Here is a 10127-nt window from a genome sequence, read left to right as displayed (position 1 = left end):
ATAGTGTGTTTAATTGTTTCAAGATTTGACCGATTGTGTTAATTACCTTTATTTTAGCATTTCAAAGAACACATTTCTATGATTGGCCTTTTCATCTCCCTCTCCCTCTATTAAGAGATGACTCCATATGTAATTATAGGTTATAACAAATTATACTAGGTTCAAACCAACCACAACTGGAAATTGGAAATAAAAGCAAATGATAATAATTACTCTCGTGGAGAAAGGAATGAGCTGAGAGTAATAAATATAATGTTTGTACGTATGCCCGTGTTTTAATAGTTAGAATGTCTTTGAAATGCTGCATTTTAAAAAAACAATATTGGTTGCATATAGTTGTATAATAACTTTGATCAGTGTTTTACATATTTCTGCCCATTTAAAGAACTAGCTAGAAGGTGAAATTTGTGAAAAACACAAGCAAAAAGAGTACCTTAATGTTTTCTTATTCTTACTTTTTAGAGGATCAATCGTGGTTTTCCATTTCCCCTCTGCGGTGACTCGAACCCCTTACCCAATAGTTGAAGGGAAGTATGTTACCAATTGAGCAGTGCTTTGTCCTCGACTACCTTAGTTAATATTCATGGTTTAGTTTTAGAAAAGTTGGATGTTTGATTCAGTTATTATTTTTCTTATTATAGCCAAACAGTTAAGACTAATATTTCTGTATACTTCCGTTTAACTTTCGTGAGCATGTTCTCGTTTTAGCGTTCTTACGTGTATATTCTTTTGTGAAGTCTTGCAAACTATTAGCAGTCTTATTTCATTATGTGTTGTGCCCATTATACTAACATTAGTTAAAAAATATAGGCTATTTAACTAAGATATTAAATAAATGTATGGAATAATTTGAATTGATATTCAAATTCTTTTCGCTTTTTGAATTATCATTTTGGAAATCCATATATAGATGGGTAAAACATCTAGGAAGACTGAAACATAGTAGCAGGTTACAATGATGCCATAAGTTATTATGTTATTTGACTTTGGAATTGGACTTGGACTCGGAGTTTCATGCCACTCACAAATTCCAGTGATGCCATAAGTTATTCTCTGGTTTTAAGCTTGCTATCACTTTTTATTCATGGGAAAGATTTTGGATTGACTAACTGGCATTGTATGGCTTTAATTTCTTGCACTTGTTCATTTCTAGTATTAATTTTCTGAAATTCCATATCTTGTTATCTTTTCAATGCGATTCAGATTGTGATGGATGATCACCAACGGCCAGATGGAATTCCAGTCACACGATTTACTCTGCATTCGATCTATGCACTGAGTGATGATGAGAAGCTTCAATTCGAATATGAATCAGGGAACACAAATATTGTGGTAAGCTGTGCACTATTATTTCTTTTTGTGTGGTTGAGGACTTGAGGTGAAGTGGTAGTAGTTTGCTTATACTTACATTTATGCATTTTTACTGAATTCACTCGACCCTCTCTTAGAAGGATGCTTCTCAAGAAATCACATGGTTGTTTATTAAAATGCATACATAATTTAAGTTAATGAACCAGGAGAGAGTGTAGGTTCTTAAGTCAATGAATATTGGAGCCTAGCAATTCTACCTTAGAAAGTTTTAAATATATTCTCAGTACGGGTAGACTTTTAGACTATAGAATAGTAAATGTGATACATGTTGAATATTGGAGGGAAGTAACAAATAAGAAAATGCGTCATATATTTCAGAAAAAAGGTAGTGTTATCATAGCTTGCATGTGAGGATTTATTTTAAGCACTTTTAGGAAGGATTTACTTATATTTGATAAGTTGTTCTTGTAAAGGTGTGTCAAATAGTATAATAAACAAAAGCCCCTTTAATCATGTCATGGTAAAAAGCAGGGAAAGTATAGTAGAATTTCAAAAATATGCTTGCAAAGAGTTCTTTTTTGGCTCAACTTTCCTGAAGAAGATATAATTTGACCTTTTGATTTGGATTTATATAGAACACTTATTATGTCCAAATAACTGGATAGATAAGATTAAAGTAACTACATACTACTATACCATTCAACTTTAATTAAATTGTGTTTTTATCATTTTCTTCTTTTGTAATTTGTTTATCTCAGGTGAATGCGTATACTTCACAACCTGAGATATCTGACAGGTTTGATCTGAATATCCTTTGGACCTTTTTGTGTATTTCGAAATCCTAAAGACATAGTCTCTGATTCATCAATCCATGCTGACTTTTTTAGTCAGTTTAATTTATAATTTCATAAATAACCTGGTGGAAGTTGCGACCACATTGATAACTATCCAAAATAATTTTCAGTCATTCCAAACTGAAGCATGGTTGAGTAATTAGCAAATTTTATGCTTATTCTAAGCAAATGTTGTGTGGCCATTTTTTTGTTACATCTATTGTTATAGGATTTCATTCACCAGACATTTGACATTTTCTGCTTTTTTTCATCTTTCATAATTTCGTGACAACACTAGTCTTGGGACTAGTAGATAAGCACCAAACATTTTGAAGGCCTTATTCTCCTAAAATGACCTGCAAAGTAGATAAATAAATCACTAAGTGCTTAGGGATCTATTTATTTCATTTTTATTTCTGTACTAGTATTTTTTATTTTGTTTATGTCTTTAGTGAAAATTTTTTCTTAAATGATGTGTTTTATAGGTTGATATATTTAATCGGAAGATGAATTCGATTCCTGCCTTCAGCTAATCTGACCATGGAATCTTTCAATAAGCGTACTCTATCATGAAATGTGGCAGCACAGCAGTATTGATTTTCACTTCTCTTTGTTTGTGATTACTCTTTTAATGTAAGATTTTGGTTTGTGTTGGGATGATTTAACTTGCACTCTCTTCTACGGAATGGGAGTCATTTGTCAGATAATTTCATTTCTTATGACATTTATCATCTCCTGATTCTTTTCAAATATTCTTATACTAGAAAGGAGGAACTCAAACTGAACCTCTCATTCCAATCAATCATGTCTTGTAGTTTAAAACGCATTGTATGTTTAAAAGTAAGATAAACTCCTTTATTTCATATTAGGTTAGACTAGGTATGAATAGGCTGATTCAAATTTTCTAGTGACGCAATTGTGATAGGGGTAGATTGAAGGTGGTATTGGTGAAAAAAGCAGAGGTCTTCCACCAACCTAAACCTTGCATCAAGTGGGATCTCTATATTTACAGCTAAGTTTCAAAACTTGAGATAATTCTCGTGTCATGGAGTTCGGACATGTTTGGATGAGTAACTAATGGTGTAGCTTTCGGTGGCCTAATTTTTAGATCTAATGGCGTAGCTTTCAGCGACCTAATGGCGTAGCTTTCGGGCATGGATGCAAGCCACAACTTCTGGTAGAGGAATGAGGTATGAATTTTGGTCGAGTTTGAGGTCAAACTCAATAAAGCATGAGGCAGTGGAAACATAAAGCCATTAGAGAAGGTCCTATGTTTGCTCTTATTGCATTTTGGAATAGCATTGGATTCCTCAAAACTCCTCCACTGTGACTATGGGGGGAATGTCTTTCACTTTCACCACAGTGCAAAATGTCATAGGCCATGGAATTAATTTGAAATTGAGGCTGTTATTTGGTTTACAATTGTGGAATCGTCAGCTTATCTTACTTAGGTGACTAGAATTAAAAACATCGTACATGTGCGGTTTGACATCTTGGAATGGATCTTATCTTGATGAGAGAGAGATGATATTTGGTGAAATCTCGAATACACATACGCTGAACCTTGACGGTAGTGGCATGGCCTAAACAACACACTGTGTTAGTGCACTAGAAAAAGGAGTCAAATTGTCCCCATCTAAAGTAGTCCAATTCAACTTGGATTAAGTTCGATACATAAGAGTAGTAGCTCACGTTAAATTGGTAAAAGTCTATTGAATTCCATCTTAATATCAATTGGTGATAGAATTGTCTTACAAGACTTATATAGTGAGATATTTGTTTGTTCTTTTTCGTTTAATCAATTGGTGATGGTAGTAGCCTACGAGACTTATATAGTGAGATATTTGTTTTGTTTTTTTGTTTTATTTACCAACCCTCTTCTATTTCTAAACCTTCAAGATGAAATTAACACCATCCTTCAAGTCGATTAATGATTCAACTCACAATAATCTGCAATTATATCACGATAGAAGCTCATGAAGTTTCATTTTAAAACCAATCAATAATAGAATGAGTAATTTATAGTAAAATTAAGTACTGATTTTAGTTATCTCTTAAGCAAGGTTTTTGTTTTGTTTGCCTAACATATAAAATATAAACCACGCTCTATGTTAATATACAGTTGGTTATAAATATTTTGAAACTCCACTTTTCTTATTTGGGTGAGAAAATGAAAACTGAAATTATGGAGTGGAGTATGTAATAAGTGTCCTTCCATAAAATTTTCGAAAATATGTGAGCATTGAAGATATGACAGATTCTCAATCGCATTTCTTTTCATAATCATTCAGGTATAAATGCAAACTCTTGAAATGGGGAAAACAGTAGTACATTCTTGCCTTTTTCATCCAACCTATAAATAAACCTTATATATATAGAAAAATTAATTTTATTATAATCTCCTCTAAATGAAAGGAGGTTAAGAGAACACGTGGTAGCCACTAGTGAAATATCAACATGTGATCATCAATAGCCATATTTCGTACTTAGTGTGTTGGGTGATCATGTTCCATCCATTGAACCAATTAAACAAAAACATAAACATAAACATAAACATAAACATAAACATGCATACTGCATACACACACACAATCAGAAGAGAAGATACATGCATACGTATACAAATAATTGTATGCTAGTTTTGATAGAGTAACATTATAGCAAATTGGAGAGCCCTCCTTTTTCCGCGGGAACCACATGTTATGTGTCAATCCCCACAAGGGGCTCATGATTTTTATTTATCATATACTAGTATATAAATATACATAATAAAAACTAGGAGTAATATACTTATCAATTATTAGTGAAATAGCATTTTGACTCTATTATGAATATAATGTTATTGAAGATTATGATTATTCATTCGAAATATTATTCTAGAGAATATTTTTGATAGATTACTTGTCATTTATTTGGAAATATCAAGGAAAAAATTATTAAGATATTGAACATATATATTAATTAATTAACTGATTACCATAATGACTGAATTAACTAATTGACGTAATTATTAAAGCTAAATAGTTAATTAATAAAATAATGATATAATCTATAAATATAAAATTATATTAAGATTTTCGTAATAAATTATTAATCAAGAACATAATAATAATTACTACATTAGTACTACTATTTTTCATGATATAATGAATTAAGATTTAGTTACCAAGTTATTTAATGATAATATAATATAATAACAATAATAATAATAAATAATATTAACATTACAATTATAGTTATATTTATTTATTACTACTACTATTATTATTATTAGTATTATTATTATTGATATGAGTCATAATTTTTAAATTACATTAACTTTCTTAATTAATTACTTCCTCCGTCACACAAAGTTTTTCTTAATTTGATCCATCGCGAATTTTAAGAAATTGTTTGACTTTGTATTAAATAGAGGTATGTAGTGAAATAAGGGTCTACATTGAGAAGATTGTGGGGTGTATTAATGTCTATTTTCGAAAGATTCCAATCGGACAAACTTTGTAAAGACGACAAAATGGTAAAATGCGACAAAGTGTGGGACGGAGGGATGGAGTATTATTTTATCACTCATTTATTTCAACACATTCTTTTCCCATTCTTTGAATTTTTCTTATAAAAATTGTTCATTCTAAATCATTTATTATCACCATTATAATAATAATTATTATTATTATTTTATATAAAAGATAACTAGACTATTTTTACATTTTTAGTAATTTTAATATTAAGTTTTTAAAATAAAATTATGTTTTGATGCAAGAGCACAAAGATGATTAATTGGGATCTTCAATGGCGATTTAGAACATAAGTTGGAGGATCTATTGGGTGAAAATGATTTGTAAATTGAAGTGAACAAAAGAAAGAGGACATTTTTTCTTTAAACAATAGTAAAATTGAAATTTAAAAGGATGAGTTTCATCCGTCATTAGGGAGTCCTGGTTGACATTTCCACAAAAATGAAATAAAAATATTCCGTATAAACACTAAAAAGCATAAGTAAAAACACATCCGAATAATAAAGCAAATGGGTCACAAATTCCATTATCACATACTCCAAATATTCACACTTAAAATCCGCATCCAACTTAATCGGGATTCCTAATGCCGAACGGAGGAGTAAATTATACTACTACTATAGTGGTGCCTATTTCGGACTGGGCTTCTGAGTAGATCTGGAGATTGAGTAAAAGAAATAATGCTGGGCTTCCTATAAGTTTGATAGTTTGTTTATGAAATAATTTATTCCACTAGAGTTAATTCAATTCTGACTTTGCCTCTTTCTTGTCTCGTGTGTAAGATATGAACCATCATTTCATTTATAAACCTTTTGAGACTTAATGAGGGGTAATATTGTATTTCAACAAAATAAATTTTACAGGAGTCTTAAATGTTAAAACGATGTCCATTACATACCAACATCATATAGTAGAAATAGAATACTGAATCATATTCATTTATGATATGTATTGAAACAAAGCATATTAATAATTGGCTTCAAATTGTTTCGACTGTGAAGTAGGTTAATTTATACCTCATGATATATTAGCCCAAAATACTGGATAATATTAGCAATCTTCCCTAATATTATGATAGTCGAAATATAATATTTACAGATAACATAAAAAATGAAAGGATCAAAGGAATAACGTGGATATAAAGAAAATGCGACCCTTAGTGGGAATTGTCGAGAAATCAAATTGGATTTGGAAGCTAAAGGTTTCATTTTTTTCAATTTTTTCTTCATTTTTTGACTTGCCCACATTCTTCTTTTTATTCGTGTGTGTGTTTATATATAATTATGGAGTATTGGATAAATAAATAAGATTTGATTTAGAAAAAGAATGGCTATATAAGAGCCTAGTTGACCACCGAAAGGCAATTAGAACGTGCTAACTCAAAGAAAAATGTGCACACATAATTAATTAAATATTACTACTACAATATATTCCTTTATTCAACGCATGGCCTTCTCGCCGTCATTTTTATTTATGTACATTTATATTTTTAGTAAACAATATGCTATATCACATGAATTTCTAGCTTTAAGCCTTTATTTTTCAAATTCTCTTATACTGCGACTAATCAACAATATTTTTTTTTTATGAGATATAAGAATATATTAGATGATTCATTTACCTTGTTTTTTTTTTTCTAGCAAGGTACTTCTTCATCTCTTTGGAGAAATGGCTTGTGTACCCTAATTAAACCATCAAATAGTTATAAATAATGAGAATTATAAGTCCTTTAGACACTCCAAAATTCTAATCCATCCAAATAAACAATGAAAAAGTATACTATTTTATTTTTATTCACCTCGACTAATTAATATGTAAAAGAAAATGTTGTCATAGACTTTCAATTTACAGAAAAAAATAAAAGTTAGTAGTAATAAATACAGTATATGGAGTAATCTTTAATAACAGATCTTCCTATCAAGTACCGATTGCAGGAGAAAACAAATAATATTAAATCTCTATTTATTTATTACTTAGTGCACTTTATTTAAACACACATGAACAAAGAAATAGAGAGGACCGAATTAAGAATTTGGTGGAGGGAACCAATAAAGTAAAGGGAAAAGGCTAATACCTTTTCTAGTGCTTACTTACCAACTTATTCCTTTTTGACAATACTTACATAACAAACATACATAATGCTGAGAGATTTGCCTCTCAAATCTTAATGGATCTAAAGCAACACAATTTCTAAACCAATTGACTTCCAATTTTCCAGAAATTGCCATTAACTTATAAATGGTATACAAAAGTTTTCCAATATTAAAGTTATGAGTTCATAACTGATAAGCATAAACATAGATGTTGGATCGATTTAAGATGCATGGTTGTCATAATTTGACTCATTTCGACTCTTATAAAATATGATTATAATGGTTAAATACTTCTCACTCTTAATTATAAATATTTTAGGTGTTTTAGGTTATGATGCACTTGAGCTTTCTACTTCTCATCGAGCCGACCATTCAATACTTTGCTGCCACGTCGCAGCTCAACATCTATAGCCTACATTTTGGATGGAAATTACTAGATATATCATAATGAAATCAAACCCCTTTTCACCTTCAAGATAATTTTTTTCCTGGCGGCTGCTGTTACCACTATTAGTTTCTAGGGATTCAGGAAAACGAATGGCGATGGAGAAGACAGAGACGATGCGACAATAGTCACTGCAACATAATAAGTACACACAAAGAATAAAAGTGAACCTCAATTTCAAAAATTGGGATAGAATTACAACACCGTGATCTATGGACGATAGCACTAAACCAGCATGTAGGGTCCAACGGGTAGAACATCCAACTCTCCACTCCGACCAGTGGCGGATCTAGGGGGCAGGAGAGGGCGGTCGCCCCCTCCGTGCGACTAGTTTCCACTTATCGGGACGTAAAATTACCATGTCCGCCCTCGTTGCCTCCGGATCGCCCCAAATAACGAAAAAAAAAGCCATATCCGTACTAAATCAAGCTAATACTATATATTCCGCCTCCGTTTCCGGATCTTGGATCCGCCACGACTCCGACACGAGAATGTCATTATTCGAGGAAGATTACACTAGGCGTGGTTGGTTGGGATGATGTTCTTATTGAAATATAATAAAAGAAATCCTATTTTTTCAAAATAAATTAAAACTATATTATTTCACTATTTTATAAGTTACTCATGCATGGCAAACGTAAAAATCCAAGTACTATTATATAATAAAATAAATATTTAACAAAAAAATAATTAGAAGTACTTTTTTATGAAATATAAAGTGAGTCATGAAAAGAGTAATATAGGGATCGGTTATGCAGTTGACCTTTGTACAATGTTTGCACCAATAAATGGGAGAACAATAATATTCACCATACCGACAGTGCTGGCCAATGAAAGCTCCATACATTGATTAAGTTGAGTGACACATTAAATGAATTTTTTCCCCACTACGTCCCTTGCCAAAGATTAAAGTAACCACAATTGTGATTTGTGAATTCTAATACAAAATATATTTAAAAACTACTAATTATTTAATGTTCAAATTCTGTTTACATTATTATTTATTTTAGAGAAATGCTGATTTAACTATAACTAACGTTGGATTAAACTATTACTAAATGCCTTTAATCGCAAGTCCTCGAGAAGATTAATGATTCCATCAAAAGCGGCTTCGACACCTTGGTTAAATAAAATATAAAAAAAAACCATTTTTTGTTTGAATTGAAATGATAGTATATCACATTATAATGAATATTGAATATCACTGGTCTTTATCAACAAAAGCAACAAACATTTATTTGTTATTTTGCATAGGATCCATAAAATGTCATGAATTAGTTTGGGTACATGCATCTTAATATCTCACTATTATAATGACAAATACTTGAAAAGATATCAAATGATCGGATTTAAAGTAATGATTTGGTACGGATTCAACGAAAAACAAGTAGTAGGACATATATATCTAGAGAGAAAATAAAATAGGTGGTTTCTCAATTTAGAACTTCACTTTAGAACAATGAATTATCAACGTAGAATTATAATAATAATATTTATTTTAAGATAATAAGTATATGCTTAGTATTATAATATGTTAATTAAGGTTTAGTTACTAGAAATAGATTTTTTAAATTGGAACTACCTTTTATATAAATGTAATTATATACATATAGTAGAAGAGAGAGGGGATGAGGTGGGGCTTTGGCGGTGGTGGTGTTGAAACAAAAGCATGGGGGGAAGAATTAAAAGGATAAGGAGAAATCATGTTGTGTTGTTTGGAAGTATAAGATTAATTGTATATGTCAAAGAAACACACTCACCTATGACGATGAAACCAATTTGCTTTTGCCTTTTAATTTATTTTTTATTGAGGTTGACCTTTGAAGTGTCATAAAATGTAATATGCTTCTAAGATTTGTCAATAAATTGAAATCATGAAGCAAGATGAAATTGGTCCATTTCAATTTAAAAAAACATACTACTACTACTT

At 30.7% G+C, this 10127-nt stretch overlaps 1 long non-coding RNA gene across 1 annotated transcript; it reads left to right on the top strand.

Annotated features, from left to right (window-relative positions):
- Window positions 1-2672: 2672 nt before the first annotated feature.
- LOC125218076 lies at window positions 2673-3663 on the top strand. Its single transcript, XR_007175871.1, has 3 exons — window positions 2673-2777; window positions 2909-2984; window positions 3070-3663. It is a non-coding gene; the product is annotated as an uncharacterized LOC125218076 (long non-coding RNA).
- The last annotated feature ends 6464 nt before the right edge of the window (window positions 3664-10127 follow it).

This window comes from Salvia hispanica, chromosome 4 (genome assembly GCF_023119035.1).
Source record: "Salvia hispanica cultivar TCC Black 2014 chromosome 4, UniMelb_Shisp_WGS_1.0, whole genome shotgun sequence".
NCBI classification, from domain to species: domain Eukaryota; kingdom Viridiplantae; phylum Streptophyta; class Magnoliopsida; order Lamiales; family Lamiaceae; genus Salvia; species Salvia hispanica.
This window is presented reverse-complemented; position numbering and strand designations above follow the sequence as displayed.